Source organism: Sciurus carolinensis, chromosome 12 (assembly GCF_902686445.1).
Source record: "Sciurus carolinensis chromosome 12, mSciCar1.2, whole genome shotgun sequence".
Taxonomy (NCBI): Eukaryota; Metazoa; Chordata; class Mammalia; order Rodentia; family Sciuridae; genus Sciurus; species Sciurus carolinensis.
This window is the reverse complement of record NC_062224.1, coordinates 33,246,373-33,270,171: the sequence shown is the minus strand read 5'-3', so window position 1 is coordinate 33,270,171 and position 23,799 is coordinate 33,246,373. Positions and strand designations below refer to the sequence as shown.

The window sequence follows — 23,799 nt, the reverse complement described above, 5'->3', positions numbered from 1 at the left end:
TTCGTAGCTAACAACCACCACTTCATTTCTTCCACTTCCCCTTGAAAGTGTGAAAGGAGCTATGACCATGTGAATGTATATACCTTTCTGATATTTGCTGGCAGGATTGCAATACCATTCTGCTTGATAGAGAGCTGTTAAACAGTAACCTAGTCATTGACAATATGCCAGGAAGTGGGTGGTCATGCTCAAACAACAGAACAGGCTCCCTTGGTAACAGTGATCTTAGACTGAGTGAACAGACATCTCTGGAAGGGGGCCCCAACAATCTTTCAGCATGCCCTGAGGAAGTATAAGACAATCTGAGAGGATGCTCCCAGAGTTTGTGAACCTGGGCTGGAATTACAGTTATGAAGAGTGAGTAAGCTGGTATTTTAACCCAGGACTGTTCAACTTGAAGCCTGTGCTGATTCCACCATGCTATGCTTCTTGCCAATGAGTCTTTGTTTCCATGGCTCCTTTCAGTCATGCATACCATTTGGCTTATCAGTGAACCCATGCTTTCCAATCCCTTGAGGTGCTGCACAATTTCACTCTCCCCTTCCTTTCTGGCAGATTTATCAGTAGGGTGTAGGCCACTCTTTCCCTCCAGTCAGTAGCGGAGCTCATGTTTACTCTCCACCCCCACCTCAGCTCCTGCCTTCCTGCCCACTTGGCAGCCTTTTCTTGCCCTTCTTTAGTGAATGAATTTCCAGTAAAAATTTCTACAGGCTCATTTAAACTATAATGCCGAGCCTTGGTTCTGTTAGAATTCAAAAGCTATTTCTTATACATATTGAAAGTAGCAGTCGTGCTCTGATGCTAACTCTGGCAAAGTTATGGGATGTTAAATTAGTTTAATGACAGCACATGGACAAACTATTACTTCCTCCTTGCCAGAAACTGAGAAACAGAAAGGAGGAAAATACTTGGAATGAAAAGATCTGCGTTTAAACACCAGACATGTTAACTGAGGACAAAGTCATCTCATCTTTACCAACAACAGAATATAAGGCGATGTTATTATGGTTCTGGTTTTCACTGTGTTTAGGTGTGTGAAGGTGCAACCCAGGTAGAAAAGGGGAAATGTTGCTTAGATTCCAGAAGCCTCCAATCAAGTCTTGGGGTAAGGGATGTCTTTCTGGGCAGGCTTTTATCTGGGGTCCTGAATGAAGACTAGAGGTATCTGCTTCTCCTGACAGAAATCATCACTCCAGGAATATGATGTGGTCTGGAGCCTTGAAATGCAAGCCTTTGGGAATCCATGGATCACAAGGGAGTTGCTTTAGCCTGTTTCTCCAGGAATTTTCAGAGGTGAGGTTCCCAGCTTGTCACAGCAAGCCAGCATCTGATGGGTTTTAAACTATGGTTGAGGGCTCTGACTTTGCTGTTTCATGTTTCTGAAATTAAAACTGCAGATTGTTTCCATCTTTAAAAAAAAAGTTCCTCTTAGAATTGTCTTAATTTAGCTACTACATCCTCACCTTCTTGTTATATATTTTTACATGGGGAATGGAAGTACTAATGTCAAGAGAACAGGCAGTCCTCAACTCACCATGAAGTTACCTCCTGAGGTACTCACTGTAGGTTGAAAATGTCACCCCTAACCTGCGGTACTGTAGCTTACCAAGCCTGGTGCAGACGTGCTCAGAACAGCGGCCCGCAGTAGGGCAAATTACCCTAAGGCAAAGCCCAGTTTATAATCAAGCACCGAATACCTTATGTAATTGATTCAATGCTTTATAAAACAATGGTTGTATGGGCAAACTTTCCCACTATTGTAAGATCAAAACAAAACAAGACAAATTCCAAGTTGGGGACTGTCTGTATTCCTAAATAAGATTGAACTCCATTTCCTCCTAAGTAGCTCCACACAGGTTCTTTCCTCAGCTCCTGGCAGCAAGCCCTTCCAGTCCCGACTGCCTCTGGCGGTGGGTTTGCACCCCTGGAGGGTAAGGGATGCTAGCCGAACAGACCTCGCAGGATCCTGGAGGGTGAGGGATGCTGGCTGAACAGACCTCACAGGATCCTGGAGTTCGGGTTGTGGCTGAACACACCTCGCAGGTCACTGATCGGACTTCAGGGTGGGCATGAGGTCTGACCCAGGTGGCTGTCCCACACCGACCCGGGATGCCAGCTGCAGCGTCGCGGGCAGCGCGGGCGGTGGGGCTTGGTGAGAAGGGGCTCCCCGACAGCGGCTGTCCGCACGTGGTGGTGCCGTGGGTCCTGCTCACTTCAGCGTCTGGACCAACCCCGGGTTACAAGGGACCTGCCTTTATAAGCCTGCTCTGCCCCGGGCCTCAGCGTCCACCCAGCGACCCGGACCCCACGCCCTCAGCCTTCCAGCCCGGGGCCTGACAGCAGGCAGACCCAGTCTCGCGAGACTTCCGATGGCCTCCTCGACTCTCCCGCGGGCGCGCACCCGCCACTTCCGGTGGTGGCGCTGCCTGGCAACTGGGATGGCGGTTGAGCCGCTCTTCTTGCTGGAGCTGCTGGTGGACTAGGTGCGCCTGGAAGCCGCGCCGCCTCCCGGCCCCGCCGTTGCCTTCCGGCTGCTGGATTTCCCGCCACTTCTGGTTCGCGCGCCCGCCAGGCCCACCGTGCTGCCCGGCGGCGCCCTGGGCTTCGGGCGCGACAAGGACTGCGTGTTCTGCCTGCGCCCTGGCGCCCTGCGCCGCCCTGCACCGCCCGCGGCTGCGTGCCGCTCTGCTGCTGCTGCCAGCCGAGTCCGGGCCGCCCGCGCCGCGTCTGCTGGGCACCTGCGACGTCCCGCTGCCCGCCGCCTGCAGGCCCGGCAGCCGGGGCACCTTCCTCCTGCTGGATCTGGAGGACCGGCGCATTGGGGACCTGGCGCTGTTCTGCCGTCCGAAAGAGCTGGATGGCCGCGCCCGTGACCCCGCCGGCTCGGCCCCCGCCGCCCTCGGCCCCCAGGACGCGGCCCCCGCCGCCCTCGACCCCGCCACGGCGCGGGAAGGAGCCCCCAGCCCTTCCCGCGCGATCTCCGCGGAGAACAGCAATCCTGGCCCTGCGGAGGCTGCGGACAGCAGTGTCAGCACCATCAGCACCTCCAGCGAGGAAGACGCCAAGCTGGACCTGGAAACCAACACCTTTTGCCTTCCTCCTCTGTATTACACTCGCTTGACCCAAGAAAGGACGCTTCCTGCAGGCATCAAAATCACCATTGACCCCAAAGGGACGGACCTGAGAAGCTGGGTGATGCCTTGCCGGAAAAAGTACTTGTAAATCCTCCAACACATCTGAGCCCTCCAAAAGATACAGATTCTGCAACACAGGCGACTCCTGCGGTGCTTTTGAGTCCACCAGGGAGTCAGGATGTAGGAACCCTTAATGAATCTACATGTCGCCCTCAAACTGAGCAAAATACAGTCAATACAATAAGGCAGCTTCCTTTGCTGAATGCTTTGTTAATTGAGCTGTCCTTGTTATACAACCAACCCATGGGGAGTGCAACTCATGTGCATCCCCACTTAGCCTGGTTGTATAGAACCGAGGATAAGAAGGTACCAGAATTTTGTGCCAAATCCACGTGTCAGTCTGAATCTAAGGATAAGTTTTAAGTGGGGGACCACGAAAAGTTAGTGAGCCTTCAGTGTAGAAAGAACCAAGTTGAAAACCTTAAGAAAGGTAAATATTTTGAGAACAGTGGCAACTGTCAAAAAAGTGTGACTAGGGGGCGTCTACTTTATGGCCTAACAAATACACTCAGACTCTGTTTAAAGCAGACAAATCCTGACATATTAGTAGTACATGAAAAGAGAATAGTACAGAAAAATAAATGCAAGCACAAACGTTGAGTACAAGTACAAAATTCAGAATTCCATCCTCTAAAGTTAAAAGTATTAAACTTTTGCAGAACAAAGTCAGAAGCCACATCAGCTGCCTAGAGATCAGTATTTAGATTCAGATGCATCTTCTGCTGAAAATAGTGATACCTCAAGGCAAATTAGTGAAGTCTTTGATGAACCCAACACAACTAAAGAAAAAAGTCAACTGATTGTGGTGAAAACAGAACCAGCAGTGGTTCATTGGGAAGAATTATGAGTTCTGCAGAGTCCATTATTCCAAGAAGATTGACTCCTACAAATATTTCAGAAGATTAAACTGGAAACCAGAGTCCAAAGTCCATGTGTTTTCTAACAGGATGCTATTGCTGACAGAATTGTAAATAAAGAAATAGATGATTGGCAGGTCAGAACCACAGATTATGATGTTCCTGCTGAAATGAGTGAAAATAGTTGCCATGAAAGCATCTCAGAACTGAAGTATTCAGATGATTTCACCAGCCCTTGCTATTCAGAATACTTCTACACCACTGAGGAGACCAGCAAGAGTACAAACTCATGATAGCAGTCCAGAGGCAGGAATTTCATGTAACAGTAGCTCTAGTGGAGCAAGACCACCCTCAAGGAAAAGTAGCAGTGAAAAGAGTTCTGTTAGCCCACTCTTCTCGGCTGGATCACCAGTACTCTCACAAAAGAGAGGCATCTTTCAAAGACTCATGACAATATCATGGAGAAGGCATCTAGTAACTCCACCAGTAATTTATCATCATCCCATGGGACTGAGGAAAAAGAAAGCCAGATAGACCAAAATAGTAGGCATAACTCTAAGGGTAACAAAAGAGGTCAAGACTTCTCTATGAAACTTAAAGCAGAAACTGGTTGCAAATGGTCAGAAAAAAAAGCCCGTCACCGTGGACATCTCAAGTGAGTTCTTACCTACCCTCTAATTTTTCAGAACTGGAACTCAATGTTCTGGATGGCACTACATCAGATTACTTTGAAGAAGAGGATGACATTGGTTCACTAAGAATTTCAAAGCAATACAAAGATATCTGTGAGTTAGTAATAAACAGACTTCTGGGATATATGGTGTAAAAATGCTTTAAAAAAATTATGTGTACTGTTAAAAATTTTAATTACATTATTTTAGTGTATAAATTATATGAATAGTTTTTATGAGAAAAGTAAATGTCATTCCTTTATGCTTAACTAATATTCTATCTTAAAGCTGATAATATTGATCATGAGATCACCTCATAACTTAGTAAGATTTCTTTATGAGTTATTTAAAAATAAAAGTGTATCTGAACTTTAAAATATGGAACATTCTAAAGCTGACTTCATTGAAAAAAAGGTTAGTTAATAAGGATAGCTGCAAATTTTAATGGGATTCAGTTATTTAACAAATATATGACATTTTGTGAGATGCAGAAAGTTAAAAAAAATTAATATATAGTTCCTGCTCTTAAAAGAGCTTACAGCATGTGTGTGTACAATGTATGTGTATTTATATATATATATATATATATATATATATATATATATATATACACACACACACACACACACACACACACAATATCAAAGAGGTACACATCCTGGGATCCACAATAGATGGAGTCCCTTTTAATAGTGTTCTATATCGTCATTTAATGACAATCTGCATGATTGCTTGATTAATGTTTGTCTTCCACTAGTCTTAAGTGTTGTGATGAGAAGGACCCTGTTTTTAGCACCCAGCACAGTCCTTGGCATGTCATTGGGATGCAATGAAAACATTTGTTGAACAAAATAAATGATTGCTAGCATTTAAAATACCTTATGAAAAGTTATAGAAAAAAAAAGTTATAGTAGTAATAATAAGCAGAAACCCTGAAAAGAAACCTGTGAAAACCCTTATTAAGATATGTTTGACTAATATTTGTATTTTGCTGCTGCATGTGAACAATCTTTAGGTGTTCTCTGAAGCATCTGGAGAGCAGAGTTTAAAAAAAAAAGTCTTCCTGTGTGGTTTCTTGAATAGGAGTTCAGTGTATTGCTTGTCAGTTGAGGTTCAGTGGTTATTTTTAATGTGTGAAAACTTGTTTTCAAGTCTAATGAAAATTTATAATTTCTTCCATTGATTTTATACTTTGACTTATTCTGTGTTCAGATATTTGCATATATTTTCTTCTGAGCTCTAATTTTTTGACTTTGAATATGTGAAGGTCCTAATTTTCCTTTTTTTATAAGTAATTAATAGTAGGTAATATTTAGAGAGATGGTAAGAAGAGAAGAGGGTGTTCTGTGTGGGGGACCAGCATGCATAAAATATCAATGGACACCAGCATGTGATTCATGGGAGATGGAGAATTTTACCTTGATTTGAATAATAGGTTCTGCTACACAGCGATGTTGAGTAATCCCTTTTACTTTGCTCACTAAGGTTCCCAGTACCAGAGTAAATTCCCTAAGGTAGGAATTGGGCTTTTAATTATTTTGAGTCTTCCTTCATCTGTAGTTATAGCCATGGCTAATCATCAGCCAGACTTATTGGTGGCTTGGTGAGATTTCTAACTCTTTGTCCCCAGTCATCCAGTCCAATAGGTGAGTTTCAGATCCTTACTTGTTCTAACTTGGATAAAATACATGGAGAGTTGTACAGAATGACAGTACATGAACCAAGATTTGCAGGATTTTTCTTTTCTCATTTTTAACCTAAATACAAAAGAAACAAACAAAAAAAAAAAAACCTGACTTGGTCAAGACCAAGGTATTCTTCCTGAAGGTATTCTTCCTGACTTTCTTCAGGAATCAGTCATGCCAAGCAGAAACTGACTTCAGGATGGGTATCTTGAGGTTGGAGTGCTGACCCTTCATGCATTTTCTTATTTTCCAAACAGTTCCTAGGTTTATTCCACTAATAAGATATAGCCATTTAGAAAAGGTTAGAAAATTCAGATAAGAGCTTTTGCTTTAAAATATGTATTAAGGAAAGATTATGGTCCTTTCCTCCCAAAATCCTGCTGAAAAGAGAGGTGTAAAAATAACAACTTAAAGTTCACAGAAAATACCAGTGGTGGAAAAGACAGTTGGAGGAACTTCTGGAAGATCAAAGCAGATGGGACTAAGTTGATGAATAATGGGGCTAGAAATCCACCCTTCAGCATAGCCAGGAGGGCACTGTCTGAAGAAGACTCCGTGGGTCAGAGAGCACAGCCACCAAGCCAGCAGCAGCAGGAGGCTTCTCCAAGTGCTAAGTTAAGTTGGGTATGGCTTTGTGCAGGGTGTCAGCACTGTGGGGACACAATAATTGCCTTCCACTCAGGAGGAAAGGGAACTCTGAGCCAGGGCATGAGTGAAGACAGAGTATTCTAAAATACGAGGAGACTGTACCAGCGCAAGGAACACTGAATGTTTCCCTGCAAACCTAGGTAAGGGCCCTGTCCGTAGGCTTCGTCGTTTCTGTGTATCATGTCTGTCCATGACAGTTACACAAGAACGCTTCCTTTAAGTGCCTCTGGGATGCCAGTGGGGCCCATGGGGAAGAAGCTGTCCCAGTCCATCATAATAGAGCAGTCTGAAGCTTACAGAATGAGGTGGAGACAATGGAACTTGGCTCTGAATCAGATATTGAGTAGAAGAATGCTTGGCAGCAGGACTCTGGGTTTTAGAGGAGAGACTGTGTTTGTCCCAGAACAGGACAGGGTAGATTAGACAAGCTTCCAGTTCCTGAGTGATAGTAAGACAACAGCCAAAGATTGATGTTGGAGAGACAGCATGGAATGGAGTGGTTTCCGAGTCAGGAGTTGGTCGTAAGTGCTTGAAAGAATGTGCGTGTGTTTCATTTCCTTTTCGTCTTCAACTTGGTTTTACTTTAGCTCTTTTTGAAGGATCTAGTTCTATAAAAGCAATGGGGAATGGATTTGTTCATGGCTCATAATTGATTTGAAATCCTAGAGGAAGAGCCACAAACCCCCAGAGTCTGCATGTCCATATACTGAGAAAAAAAAAAAAAATGCAGGGACTCATAGAAGCCCTTCCTTTCTACCCAGAGATTTCTCCTTTAGCTGTCTGCTTAAAACCTCAGAGGGCTTTGCATTTTCTTTTATTGAGGGAAGTTGTTCAATTGTAGTCTAACACCCATCAACTGCCTCTCAGAACTTGTGATTTCAGTATCAACTGGAGTGAATTGGGACTGATTTCTGGACCCAGGATGATGAAACAATGGGTTGCTGTAGATGTAGAGGATCCTGCGGTTGCATTGTTCTGGAAATGATTGCTTGCATATTCAGAATCTGTGAAAATGTTTGCAGGTACTTTGGGACAGCATTTATTAGCCTGAGGTGAAAGATCTTTCTAATCTGAGAATGTCTTGAGTGTGGACATGTGTTGCTTGTTGGCGATGCACCCTGTTCCCAGTGGTGGCCTTGCCTGCAGCCAAGTCCTCAGCCAAGCGACCTTAAATTTCCAGGTGAAAACTTCCATTCCAGCTGCTTTTCTGCATGTCTGATTTTTTGGGACTGCTCTCCTGCCTCCCTGATCACATCTAAGAATGAGTGTGAGAGCTTATCCAAATTATGGCCTTGCTCTTTAATGAAAATGAGAGGTACTAAAAAAGTCACTTGATGTCATCTTTGTTGTCAGTACTTTGGCACTAATGCCCCCTTACCTGGGTGAGTACTTCCCAGATCACAAGGCCTTTCATGACCTTGTTTTGTCTTTACAAGAGTCCAGCGAACTTAGATGAGGAAACGGAGGCTATTTCCATACTCATTGCCTATCTCACATCCACAGAGAACTGACCCATAAAATTCATGTTCCTTCAATACTTACATAACTTCCACAAGCAGGGTGGACAGCAGTAGTGTATAAACAGATAAAATCCCAATTTTAAGCTGGACACAGTGGTGCATGCCTGTAATCCCAGTGGCCTGGGAGGTTGAGGCAGGAAGATAGTGAGTTCAAAGCCTGTGTTAGCAACAGGGAGGCACCAAGCAACTCAGTGAGACCCTGTCTCTAAATTAAATACAAAAAAGGACTGGGAATGTGTGCCCTAAGTTCAATCCCCAGTACCCCCCCCCAACACACACCAAAAAATCCCAATTTTATGCTAATTTCCTGAAGTAAGCACCATCCTCATGAAATCTGCCCTCTTGGCTGATTTCTGTGTAGAAAACATCTTATTGACTATTTGCTCATTGTTGAACAGGGGTCTCCAGAACCTGTTCCTATTTTTGACTGAACTTTACGCCTGTTGGTCAGCAATTTCCATTTCCCCTCATGCCAACACTGAGAGCCCATCCCACTCTGATTATACCCATCTCACCATTTTAGATTCCTTACAATGTCGAATCTGTAGTATCTTCTGTGACCCAGAGTTCACCCAGGTTGTATATTGCAGAATGCCCTTACTTTTTAAAGGTAAATAATATTCAAGTGTATGGGTGTCATGTTGTCCTTATCCATTCATCTGCCAGTGGACATGTAGGCTGCTTACTTGTCTTGTTATTGTGATTAATGCTGCTGTGGAAACAGAAGTGTTGATATCTACATAAAATCCTTATTTCAATTCTTTTGGATAATTACCTAGGGTGGCCCTCCCTTTTATTTTTGTCTTCTATTTTTATCTTCTAACTAAACCAATCAATCATTTTTATTGAACCAGTTGTTATGGTTTCCTACATCAAAAGGAAGCATCCAAGTCAGGTACAGTGGTGTGTGTCTGTAGTTCCAGAGACTCCAGAGACTAAGGTGGAGGGAATGTAAGTTCAGGGCCAACCTGGACAACTAAGACTCTGTCTCAAAATTTTAAAAAATAATAAAAAGAGCTGGAGTTGTGGCTCAGCGGTAGAGTGCCCCTGGGTTCAACCCTAAGTGCTGGGGGTGAGGGGGGCATCCATCTCATGCAGAGAATATATACTATCATAAATCTAGGTGTAGTATTAAAAATGAGCAGAAATTGTTAGTTAGATGATGGTTAGAAACAAAAACATGAGTTTATAGGAATTTGGAGCTAGAAAATACACATCATTTAGTTTAACTCCTTCATTTTATAAATAAAGTACACAGTCCAGGAAAAAGGAGGTTTTAGTCTTTCCCCCTTACTTCAAGTTTCTTTCCATTAGAAAATACCATTTCATGTGTCGAATTGGAATGTAGTAAACCTAAATTGTGTGTGTGGCAGACATTCTGCACCCCTTATGTGGTGAACAGTAACAGAAAGTTAGCTTATTTAGAGATGTGGGAATGCATCCTCTGTTCCTGGAAGGGCATCCTGTCAGGACTAGGTCAGGCCAATCTATTGAGTGCGGGCTCTGTCCACTCACCTCCTACCCACCTTGGTCAGCCTTTCATACCTGGAAAGTGGAGAAACAGTAGTACCTCTGGATTACCAGGATTGAGTGAGGTGTTTTGTAGGTGGGATCAGCACATCCCTTGTCCCTGTTGGAACAAGCTGGCCCTCATTTCTTCTCTAGATTCCTGGCTGACACACTTTCAAGCCAGTGAGACCTGAGGAAAGGGTCAGGTAAGCAGTGTGTGGACCCCTGTCCATGCAGGGCTACCTCGAGACTGTAGAAGAGTTACAGCTGATTTTTTGTGCACAATGGAAAATATAAAGCCAGTAAGACAGCACAGCAAATTAAGAGAGAGGCTCTGGAGTGAAGGAGAGGGTTTTCTGTGTGGCACGTTTGGAAAGGCCCTGGTCCTGCAGGTTGTTAGCCGGTCATGGTCGTCTAAGCTGGTCAGGGCCCATGGCATAGCCCACAGGCCTTCTGTTTTGTCCTGCAGCACACATAGAATTCAGCACCCCTTCTGGGTAGAGCTGGTGTGTGTCATACTTGGGCATAGTGCCTTGGGGGTGACTTGCTTTCTGTCTAGAATCTGGACATTATCTTTTAAAATTCAATTTTACAGTCTGAACTAAAGTGCCTGCATTTCATACTACTGATAAATTGAACTTCTAAAATGTAGATGGAGGGACTCATAGCACCTCATTGCCAGAGCTAATGTAATTCTACCTACAGTGTTTTCAGTGCAGAATACAGAATTATTGAAAAACAACCATTCTTTAACTATTTCTGTTTATTCTGTCAGTTAAGGTTGTTTCTGTGGAGTTCGTGAAGACCGCCTCTGGAATGTTTCTCTACACTAGTTTCAGACTTCTGTAGTTGGGCTGCATCCTCACATGGTTTTTTTGGCTGGTGTTCTGGGCATGTGCATATATAACAGTCTGGTGCACTTCACTGTTGAGGCACACATATAGTGACACCCCTCTTCACTCCAAAAGATGTTCTTGCTCACACTTACACATTGGCAGGAAGCCCGAAGCCAATTCTGAACTCCACTGCCACATGGCTGCCTGCTTAGTGCTTACTGATGTCTTCCTAAGCCTGTATAATTTACCTTTCTTTTCTTGGTCTCTATCCAATCACAGAAAGGATTTTAGATTCTTTTTTTGGTACCAAGAATTGAACCCAAGGGTACTTAACCACTGAGTCACATCTCCAACCCTTTTTAATCTTTTTTTTTTTTTTTTTTTAATTTTGAGACAGGTTCTAACTAAATTGCTTAGAGTCTAAGTTGCTGAGGCTGGCCTTAAACTTGTGATCCTCCTGCCTCAGCCTCCCAAGGCTCTGGACTTACAGGCATGTGCCACTGTGCCATGATTTCAGATTCTTAAGGTTGATGAATATGATTCTTGTATTTATACAACCAAAAGCGACTTTTGTAGTTTGTAGGAAGAGTAGAAGAATTTTTTCCTGAAGAGTTTTCTGTGTGCTTTATGTTCATTCCCATGGGAGAAGAGCTGGCAGCACTAACCTAACATGAGTCAGTCAGCCTTACCTGCCCCGGCCGCCTCTGAAAGTGTATATGTGGAGCACGTCTTACTTCTTTTCTTCCCCCAGTCACCACAAGGAGCCTACCACAGTATTTCCCATTAAATATATTTTCTTGGTTAATTTGTGCTACTGTAACAAAATGTCACAAACTGGGAAACATATAAGGAAGAGAAATTTGTTTCTCACTGACCTGGAGGCTGTTGGATGTGCCAGCAGGCTCTGCATCTGTTAAGGACCTAATCCACTTCCAAGTTAGCACCTTAGTGCCCTTGTCCTCCTGTACAGGCTGACAGATTTGACTCCATGGGAAAGTTGTAGGCCAGGATATATGGACAATGACTGAACAGACTCCATTTTGCTCTGAGACACCCATGTTATTTAGGAAATGCTTCTCCCATGGGAACACCCCACTCTGTACCCATCAACTGTTTCTTAGCAATACAAAATAACAATTCTTATATGATAAAAAACTGTTCTTCGTTGATTCGTAGTTTTCGTAAACAATGCACCATGTTAACAGTGTAACAGTGATTGTGTGGATGTTAGTAACCACTCTTTAGTTTGTACCTAGGTAAGGGTCATTTTGACCCACTTCCCCCTTTGCTGATGATTTCATGATGTTAGCTTGTAATTTTGACAGACACTTATAATTGATGTACTGATTTTTGGTATAAAAAAACCCTGCAACCCTATGGTCAGGACTGATCTCCCAATTGCCATTTTTGGGGCATTATGTGAGACAATCAGCTGGTTGGCTAATAAAGTCTCTCAAATTTGGACTTCTCAGTGGTGATCAGTCTGTAAGATGAGCCCCACAACAGTTGAAGGGCCCAGTGAGATCCTCGCTGCCTGGTGGGTAACCACTGCTCACCACTGACCTGAAAACTCCTGCAGAGGAGAGAGGCCATAATGTTGCTGCTAGGGGAAGGCCTCTGAGAGACGTTCCTCAACTTCAGGCTGCATGGTCTGTGGAGCCCCGTCCCAGGACTGAACTAAATTCTCTGGGCCCCTGGGGGCCTGGTAAGTCTGTTTCTTGTGGATCTGTGGCAAGATGTTGCCCAGGCCCTCAGGTCAGAAATCAGGAGTGACCACTTGTCATTGTCTTTGGTGCCTTACCTGTTCTTTCTTTCTTTGTCTTTTTCTGTTTTTTGTTTTTTGTTTTTTGTTTTTTGCTGCTATTCAGTGTGGACATGGGTTGGTCTCCCTCATATTCATCATGTACCCCCTTCAATGCATATTGACCAATTTCCAGGAATTCCAGAGAAGGGCCACTGACAACAGGACCTGGTATGACATCTATTCTCTCTCTAAATGCTATGCAAGAGAATTGCCAACTTTCACTGTCAGATGGCCCCTTTAGGGGACCACCAAATTGTCTTTGGGCTGCCTGGACATCCTGATCAAATGTCTTATATTCAATTTTTTTTAAAAAATGGTTTAAAATGTTTTTAACCAGGTTCACTAAAACTTACATTGAAATGTAAACTGCTGCCAACAAGAACTCCCAACTATTGAAGTTGGTCCACCAAAATGCCAGGCTAACATTTCAATGGTTGCTATATAAGAGACCAGAAAGAACAGTTTAGCACAAGACCCCAAACTGAGGGGGCTCTGCCAAGGAGAACAATGGAAGAAGCTCCCTTGCCATCTTTTTGGGAAACTCCTTCAGGGAGGAATGGGGCATAACCTTTGTCTATATTCTTTGAATTCTTTTCATCTCTGATGAGCTGAACCACATCAGGATGGTGACCAAAAAGACCTTCGAAATTTTATTTTTTAAGTTCATCATTTTGATCTGGTGCACCTAGGTTAATTTTTTGATCAGACCTATTCTATCCAACTATAAAGTTTTTCTAATGCTCTGTTTTATTTAGAGGCCTGTGTTCAGGATTAACAATCCAATGGATTTAAAAAAAATAAGCCACAAGGCCTTTGTCCATCTGTTTATTTTATGTATATGTACACCAGTGTATTGTCACATCTACATATGTTTAGTACCAAAATTTACATATGAGCTCATAAATTAAAATTTAAAAAATGGATCCAAATGCTTTTGATTCACGTGATTTAAAAGGTTTTTAAAATGGGTGTACAAAAGTATGGCTTTCAATTTACTAACACAGTTTTGTTTCTAGGTGGTCAAAAATGATAAAAATGTTAATTTTATAAAATGTCTAATATCCATTGTTTCTAGATTTTTCTTCAATGGGGAAGAAATGACTGATGCTGCCCAATACATTTCTCTGGTATCTGGTATCTGGTTTAAAAAAAAAAAAAACTAAATTAGATTTGACTTACATGGGATTGATCATGGATGTGTTTGTTAGAGACGTCTGATTGATTTACAGAGTTAAAAATGCTAACTGTTGAATATATCATCAAGTACTCTTAGCTCCTTAAATTCCATAGGGTAACATACTTAAAACATTATTCGTGTTTTTATAAATTAATAAATAAAAAAGGTTGAAAATTACTTTATGTCATCATGAAAAACAAGGTTACTGAAAGTCTCAACAGGTATAATTCTATATAAAGGGTCCAAAAGTTTCAACTACATTTTAAATAAATTTCTATAAATAACAAAGTATTTCATCTTGTTAAAATGAAGTAATTTATCTAAATTTAGAAATTTACAAGAGTTGTTTCAGAGTATAATTTTTTAAAAAGAGGGGATCAACAGATTAAAAAAATTCTAGACATAAAAATATATTTAATAAAAACATGTTTCTAGATTTTAAAAAAGTATGTGATAAAATAAAGCTGTAATACACCTAAGTAAATAACAAGAGGTTCTAATTAAGTGATTTTAAAAAGTGTAAACTAAGCGTAAATTTTAAAAGCTTTATGTGTACATATAAGTAACATAACAAAACTATTAAAGGTTTTTCCCTAAGGTCAAATATTAATGCACTGATATAAACCAAAGTTCAGTCTATATGCTAAAATGACAAATAATTCTTGAAATATTAATTTACTCTTAACATTATGTCTGTTAAGTTTTATTCTCTAGAACAACTATTCTTAAAAGTCAGGGGTTTATACAACTGGTTAAACAGCAACTGTTATTTTAGAGTATTGTACTACATTACAAAGTCTAAATTTTTTTTAAAAAACTAAACTTGGTTAATATAAAAACATCAGTGTAATTATGATTCTATTGTTCTTCTTTACATATTAAATGTGTTATATCTTCCAGGTATACAAGTCTTTAAAGTGAAGGTTTGAAAGAACGTTTTATCAAGCTGGTGTTCTGCAACCTAAAGTTGTAATGGTAATTTTAAACTTATAAGAATAGCAGATTTTATTGGGGATTTATCATTTAATGCTCTGTAACTGGACCTGAACCTTATGTTACCTTCTACATTGGGATAAAAATGTAAATATATTTCTAAAAGTTAATGAGAGACTGATTTGTTTACAGGTTAATGTTGTGAAACATAAAAACATTTTGCCATGTTACTACACAAAAGAAAAATTAAAAGCTCTCTCAGCTTTCTTTAATTCATGTTTTAGATGTAATATATTGTGTTAACTAACATTCATGTAGACTTAGGAAACAATATATATAAACTTTGTAAGATGGCATTTAAAAAAGAAAACAAAGATCAATTTCAGAACTAGACCACTTTACCTAAGAATTGTGAAGAACCCCTCCTTACCTAAGATAAGGCTCTGCCTCCCACCTTACTACATGTTACAGTGACTCCAAAATAAGCCAGAATTCAGTTCATTTAAAGTTATATTCAAAAGATTGTTTTTCTGTTGTTGTTATTGTATAATTACTGTGATCTCAAACAGGGGATATAATATGTACTTTAACAGCTACCTGTTAGTGCCTTAACAAAAGAATATTAGGCCATCATCTATAGACAGGTAATAAATAAAAGGGGTAAAAATAACTATGAAATTGTAAACATTAAAGTTAAAGCCTCTTACTTTAAGACTGATAAGACTGATTTGCTGGATGTTTAACACCAAGACTTAAAAATTAAAATTAAGATAAAAGGGCCAAAAAAAAAATATTTGGCTCTTGCCCTCAGTCAGTCTGAATGCAGGGAATAAAAGAACACCTCTAAGGAGCTTTATAACTCTGGGCCACATGACTGCCCCATCAGAGAGATTGTTGAGACCACTAGAGGATGAAAAGCCAATCAGTGCACCTGCTGCAGAGGAGGGTCTTTGAAAAAGGGAGACATCCCTTATGCTTCCAAAGAAAGCCACCTCATCAAGGATACCCTACCTAGCAAAAGGAGCTAAGGAGCTGCTCTCAAATTCCCCATGAGTGACCCCTATGGGAACTCAGCTAACTCTTAACAACAGAAACAAGGTCAATTTGACCAACTTGATCTTAAACACCTAGCAAAAACAGTTAAAACCAAAACTGTTATGACATTTTAAAATTTCATGGATATTTTAAAAAACAATAAAATAGTTATTTTAATGTGACTTGAGATATTTTACAAAAATCAGGTGACATTAGGTAACAACTAAATGTTGTGTTTACATTCCTGATAACGCTGACAATGTTAAAGATTTACAATTAACGTCTTATCCTCTCCAGCCTTGTTAGGTTTTGTTAGGCCTTGTTATGGGGACAGCCTCTCAGCAATTCCACCGCCTGGTAAGAAATTATTGATTTCTGTCATCTTTATGCTATTCATTGACATGTTCCAGATGCTATTTATTTTGTGCTCATGTTTTCTTGTTTCTTTCATAGAATCAGAATTTTACCCCTAGATAGACCCAAATTCTGAAAAGGAACTTCAAACTGCTTGCAGTACCTTATGTGGCCCCCTCTCAACTCTAAGCAACAAGAGAGTCATTTGCCCTTTTTCTTTACAGCAGTAAGAAGTCCCTAAAATGAAAGGGGTAATAAAAAAAATTTAAAAGACAGTCAATATAGATAGGTAATTGGGTTGAATCACAAAAATAAAGACCAGTTTGGGTCCCAAAATTTGAAGGCAAAAAATCTCTGAGAGATGAAAATGTTAATGCTTCCAGAGCCCTTCCTCCACCCATAGCAAGATAACCTGCTCCTGCTCCTGCTCCAATGTGTCATTAAGTCTCTCCAACAGGTTCAACTTATGAGAACCAGCCCCAAGAGACCACTGATTTCCAACACCCATTCCAGTCAGAAGACTACACCTATGTCAAAAGGTTCCACAAAGAAGGACTAATACCCACCTGAAATGGAGGGGACCTTACTCAACATGGAGTCAACACATCTGAGTCAAGACAACAGAAAAATGGACAGCCCTTAGAGACCCCAACCACCCTTTAAAGATAAGACTGAAAAATGTTAATCATGTTTTTCTTTTTGCTTGGACTATAAGGCCCAGGCTACTAAAACAACATACTTCGTCCATCAAATTAATGTATATACATGGCCACTACAACCCCTTATTTAATTTAAAAGACAAATCAAGGATTCTTACACCTCTACTATGGTACCTGGGACTTCCTCAGGCCCATATGACAACCATCTGTGGGCCCTGAGGGAACATGGTTTGCTTTTATGTCAGGAGTAACTCCATGCCTGGCCCTTCAACTTTTTGAGATTACCAAACAGGATGAATTCTGGGTTACTGTTCACTATTATGGAGTGGGAGAAAGGGATTATCTGGGGCTAATACAACCATCTAAATGAGCGGCCCCTGTCTTAGTTCCCCTCCTAATGTGATTAGGTAGAGCGCCACTGCTGTAGGCACCACTGCCTTCACTACAGGAGACCAAAATTTCAACACCATAAGTAGACAAATAGATATAAACTTAAGTAAATTTAAAAAACTCTATAAGTCACTTTAAAAAATTCCCTTGATTCACTTGCTAAGGTAGTTTTACAAAATAGAAGAGGGTTAAATATGCTGTTTTTAAAATAAAAAGGATTATGTTTGGCCTTAGGGGAGACCTGTTGTTTCTATATTAACCACTCAGGTGTCATTCGTGATAGTTTATCTTTGATTAGGAAAAGGCTCAAGAAAAGGGAGGAAAAGCCAAAATAGAAATTAGTACCAAAATCTGTTCTCTTGGTCCCCCTGGTTAACTACTTTAATAACCATGATGGCAGAACCTCTCATCCTAATTATGATGGGACTTTTAATCAGGCCATGCATGAAAAACTGTTTAAATATGTTAGAGATAGAATCCAATCTGTTAAACTAATGGTGTTACACACCCACGACAATCACCTCTACACTAATAATGAATCAATGATTTGATTATGTACATAAAACCAGTGGCGAATGTGACAGGTTGAGATTTGACTCCATGGAAATGTTACAGGCCAGGTTACATGGGCAATGACTACACAGACTCCATTTTGCTCTGAGACTTTATGTTATATAGGAAATCCTTCCCCCATGGAAGCGCCCTGCTCTGTACCCACCAACAGTTGCTTAGCTTCTCCCATGGGAACACCCCGCCTTTGTACCCATCATCAGTTACTTAGCAATACAAAATGACAAAATGACAGTTCTTATATGATAAAAAGTCTTTCTTTTTTGGTTCCTATGTTTCCTAAGCAATGCACCATGTTGACGGTGACATCAACAGTGATTGTGTGGATGTTAGCAACAATTCTTTAGTTTGTACCTAAACTTCCCTCTCTGCTGATGATTTCAGATCTCATGATGTTAGCTTGTAATTTTGAATCATAGCAACAGACACTTATGTTTGATGTAATGACTTATGGTATAAAAACCCCTGAAACCCTATGGTTGGGGTTATTCTCCCAATAGCCATTTTTGGGGTGTTGTGTGAGAGCCAGTTGGCTAAAAAGGCTCTCAAATTTGACCTTCTCAGTGGTGATGGGTCTGTGCTTAAGTTGTGCCCCATAACACTCCAAAGAGGAGAAATTTGTCTTCATGGCAGAAGGAACAGGGCAAGGGAGGTGACTCCCTCACAAGACCTTCCATAGGACACCTCTCATTCCTGAGGGCAGAGCCCTCAAGATGGTACCTCCCCAGCCTTGCCACCTGTGGGTCTTTGTGATAGAAATTGTTGCCCAGATTGATTGTGGATCTGATTTTATGTGATTAAAACTGCCAAGCAGATTGTTGTTTGCTAGTTTTAAAGGTTTAGAGTCCTCTATAGCTGTTGTAAAACATGTACTGTTTAAAGCTTTTAAAATATGAGTTTGAAAAGTGAAGGTGTTGGGATCATGTTCTGTGCCTTGGAGTCAGTGGACAGTCCACACTCCTCGTCCGACTTCTCCGTTGGCCCTCTATGGTTCTCCGCTTCTTCTCTTTGGATGTCCTCAGCTTTGCTCTCTTCTGGTTTTCTTTAGAACTGTCCTCCAGGCTCCCTGTCTCTGCTCTGCATCCTAACACTGCCCTCCAGTTCTTGCTCCTGCTCCATGATGCTTCCCACGGCTTCACTCAGCTCACCCCACTGCTTCAAAAGCAACTGAGGCATCTTTGCTCCCCAACATGACCCTCTCTCAAGGTGCAGACTTCTCTACCTAAGTGTCAGTTGTCTGACACAAGTGTCTGATGGTGGCGGTGCACACTGGCTTGATTCCCATCCATACAGCAGCAGACTCTGGGCTTCCTGAGCTGAGGGTTCTCCCTTTGCACCCCAGCCATCTACACTGTGGCTGCCTTCAATGTGCTTGGGGTGACCCCTGTGGGTGGCATCAGTAGCCAACTGTGGATTCTGCCTTCTGCCTGGGGTTTGTCGGTGGAGGCACTGGCAGGAGGGTGGAGGGCAAGAGAGGGCAGTGGGCCTGAGTCCCTGGCCCCCTCCTGTGGCCAACCTTGGGTAGATCATGTGACAGTCCTACAGAGACAGTCATGCTCTTGTGGGACAGTCCTTTATGGCTGTGGTCACTGCAGCAGCTCTCAGCTCTGGGCCTGACCAGCCCCTCTCCCTTGGTGCCCTGGGTACTAATCCTGTGGCCCTGCACCATTCTGATTTGGTCTACCTGACTCTTCCCACTCTCTACCGAGCTCCTCGTGAGCCTGCTGCAGTGCACTGTCTTGTCAAGGGCCTGACTGTGCCCCTTCCCAGCTCAGCACCAGCACCAGTAGGCTGCTTAGGCAAAGGACTGGCAGCACCCTCCCCTGCCTGCTCCACATCCCATCACCCCATTGATGCCACTTCTTGCAGTCAGAGTCGAACTTCCTTTCTCCTCCCCTCCTGGCCCTTTACTGGTCTTGGTTCATCCAATCCACTCACTGCATAGCTGCGTGATCTCTTAAAAACAGAAATCAGGTCACATTCTTTTTCTGCTTAAAACTCATTAGGACTTTCAGAGTAAAATCCAAATTCCTCTCTGCAGGCCCACAGGCCTGTGTGCTTGGACCTCTGCTCCCCCTGCCCTGCTGCAGGCAAGCCACATGCCTGCTGTTGCTTTCACACCTCAGGATTTTCCATGCTCCTCCTTGTCACCTCTTTGGAGAGGCCTTGGGACAGTCATGTCAAATTTGGTTTCTCATCCCAACTTCCCTACCTGCTGTCTTCTGTATTCCACCTGGTCAACTCCTATAGTCTCCTACAGCATATGCAACATGTAATTATGCATATCAGTAATTTTTATGCTTGTTTACAGTCCTTCCTTGCTCATTTTTTATCTTCTTCACTAGTCTGTAAGTCTCTGATGGCAAGGACCATCTCGCCCACCACTGTAGATCCAGCTGTAACACAGTGCTTGCTGTGGACACACAGTTGCTGACATTCAGTAAACATTTGTTCAGTGCACAGAGGCTTAAATATTCAAGTGGTGGAGAAACAAACACTAGTATTTAAAAGGTTCACAAGTAATAGCAGCGAAACTGAGGAGAGGATTTTACATATGTACACGTGTATCCATCCCCACCCCAGGGGATGACAACTGTTCATCTGTTGCAGATCTAGAAACACCACTCACTGCGGAAGAAGTTTCAATTACACAGGGGAGATTAAAGTTGCAGCACTTGGGAATAATTACAACAATGTTTTCCTTTATATATGCTCAAGAAGAAAAGAAGAAAAAGGAAAGATCGGCATGAAAACCCAATGGAAAAACATTTCAAACACTAATCAAATGACTATTACAATCCCAGGAAAATTATCTCAAAGCCTCAGATCTTTGGTCTGAGACCTGAAGACTAATTCCTCAAAGATGTGGTTTAACTCCATAATTCCAAACAGCTCAGCCTGAGCAGGAATGTTTTAAGTCACCCTGCTCTGATGAGAACCATTAAGTGAAGGGCTGAGGTCCGGCTCATTCCTCCTCAGGCAGCAGTGTTTTCTGATTGAGATGTGTTTGTGTCCACAGCCAGCCGGCCACTTAGCATTCTGAGTCTTTGGTTACAATTATTTTTCAGGTATCTGGTTTATTCCTTACCACTGTGTGATAACTTTTGTGTTTTAAGCTTCTTTTCATGGTCTAAATAATCTTCTAGAGGGCTATAGTAGCATCTTTGAATCTTGCTACCCCAAATCCATTGTCCTTGGAAAAACAGTTCACCTGATTTTCCTCTGGGGAAGACTCACTCCTTACTTCTTGAGCTCTGCGAGTAGATGCGCCTAGTCCCGCTTCTCATTTGAAACACCTCCTCCTCTCCCAGCAAACTCACTCAGCACATGCTTCCACCTGAGGAACTGCCAGGAGGCTGCCCTGGGTAATCCCTCCTGCCTCACAGATCCGAGGGTCTGCCTGGAGAGAAGCCAACTTGGAGAGAAAAATAGGAACACTGGGTCCTGGCCACAGTTGGGTCTGGGCCACACATCCAAAAAGGGTTAGTTCTTGGACTGGTACATTATATTAGTGAGAAATTTACTTTTAAAATATAAATACTGTTTTGGATTGGGGGGATCTCTCAATGGAAACAAAATAATTCTTGAATATAGTAAGCACTGATTTCCACCATTTTGGCCTTTGTGTTGAGCCCCATGAAAGAGCTAGAAGACTCCCTTGATGGAAATGAGTAAGAACACAAACCCCTGCCCTAATGAAGGTTCCTAAGTGCTTCTGGGCCAAGCAATTCTGTTCAAAAGACCAAAGATGTTTATTAATTATAGCTATTTCCAGGTCATTCCTGCTGTCTGGAAGACTTTCCCTTTGACCTTCTGTGTCGGAAACCATCCATGTTTAGCAGAATCAGACTTGACTGAGCCATGGGATACAGAGGTCTGACTCCCAGGAACTGGCAGTCATGAGAGATGGATTCAGACAGTCTGGGGTAGGTGACCCTGTACAGAGTTGGCTCACCCCTGAGGAAATGCTAATTCTCTCAGCAAATGACTTCCCTCACTCCTCCCCATCCTGTTCCTCACAGAAGAAGCGCTTCCTGGTCCCCTATTACCTGTGTGACTATAAACAAAGGGTAGGTGGGTTTCTCCATCTTGTTTTGAGACCAGATCTTGGCATGGTCCATCACACCCCTTCCCATTTGAAAAGATTATTGGCATAAGTTTCTTAGTGATTAATCAACAGCTTGAACCATCCTCCTACAGAAACCCTTTATCTCATCCACTGGACGTGACAGGAGACCCGCCACACTTTTGAAAAACAAGAGAATCTCTGAAGTTTGTGCTGATTTAAAATTATAATTCATTTATTCATTCTGAAGAAAACATTTCTTTGTTTTTGTCAACAGCTATATTTGCAACCAAACAGATCAATTTAGCTTAATGCTGTACCTAATTAAGGAATTTAAAACTATTTAAAAGATACAATACATTTATCAGAATTTAAATGTGACTGAAGCAGGATAGCAAATTCAAGGACAGCCTCAGCAATTTGGTCAGACCCTAAGCAAGTTAGTGAGACCCTGCCTCAAAAAGTAAAAAGGGCTGTGGATGTGGCTCAGTGGACTGAGCACCCCTGGGTTCAATCTCCAGTACAAAAAAAAAAAAAATTTAAATACCTAATTTAAATGCCCTAATGTGAGCACATATTAAAATATGATGAATAATCCTGACATTTCTTTCATTCCTTTTTTTTTTGGGGGGGGGGCATTGTAGGGATTGCACTCAGGAGCACTGGACCCCTGAGCCACATCCCCAGCCCTATTTTATATTTTTTTTAGAGACAGGGTCTCACTGAGTTGCTTAGGGCCTCACTAAGTTGCTAAGACTGGCTTTGAACTCATGATCCTCCTGCCTCAACCTCCCAAGCTCTGGGATTGAAGGTGTGTGCCACCATGCCCGGCTCTATCATTCTAGGAATACAGTCCAAGGAGGGGAGCTGAGCAGCTTGTAGGTTGAACTGTGGTGCTGCTCACCCAACAGCCTTCCAAAGCCCACACTTGGGTTCTGCATGGAGTCAGATGCCTGTGGAGGAGCATCCTTTACTACTGTGCCCACCCGTAGGTGGCAATGGTCCTTTCTCATCTCTGGAATTTCTTTCATAACTAATGAATGGAACTTTTTTTTATAGGCAAACTCAGTTTTTATTGCTGAAAATGGGAAGGTACAGGTTCCTTCTTGAGATGCCAGGCGCCAACTGGGCAGCTGGGTTGCTGGCAGGCTCCCTGCAGGTGGCTGGGTGCCTCTGCCTCAGTTGGCTCTGCCCACATGCACCAGCACTCAGCAGGGATGCCCACCCTGGTTCCCAGGGAGAGGTCAGTTCCCGGAGAATGAGCAGAAGGCACCAGCCTCTTGACCCTGGTGAGCAGTGATGCCTCCCACCTTTCTACTATTTGACCCAGCAACTCCTGGGCCAGCTGACCCAAGACTGGGGCGAGAACCCCCAGCTGGGGGCAGTATGGATGGGCTCACCTTGCAAAGGTTGCAGACAGGAGGAAAGAGCAGCTCCTAGGCATTCTCTAGATAGTATGTCAGAGCTAGACTGTACAGCTCTTTTCATCACATTCATAGTTTTCAAAGTATTTAGACTTTTTTCAATGTGACCAGTAGTCCATGACAGATTTATTTCTCCATCTGTCTCTTGAGTCAGTAAAAGTATCCTTTTTTGTCCCACCAGTCTTTACTCAGGCTTATCCCAGAGCTGGTTTTCCAAATTCATTATTCCTAAGGCTCCCTACAGTTGATCCATGTACTCAACCTGTAAAATTTTTTTCTATACATGCTTTGAATGCTGGAGTTGCTGAATGAAGTGACTTCCATTGATGTGCACTTATTATTTAATTTGCTCACTATTTCCAGCTTCTGGTAACAGTATACTGTCCTATGGGGGGAAGCTTTTCCTGGAATCAAAATTTCCTGGTATGATGTCTAGGAAGTTTCCTTAAAATTTTTTTTCCTAATAT

General features: G+C 42.2%; 1 pseudogene; it reads left to right on the top strand.

Annotated features, from left to right (window-relative positions):
- Positions 1–2,069: 2,069 nt before the first annotated feature.
- On the top strand, positions 2,070–4,877 carry LOC124961207 (microtubule-associated protein 10-like; annotated as a pseudogene).
- The last annotated feature ends 18,922 nt before the right edge of the window (positions 4,878–23,799 follow it).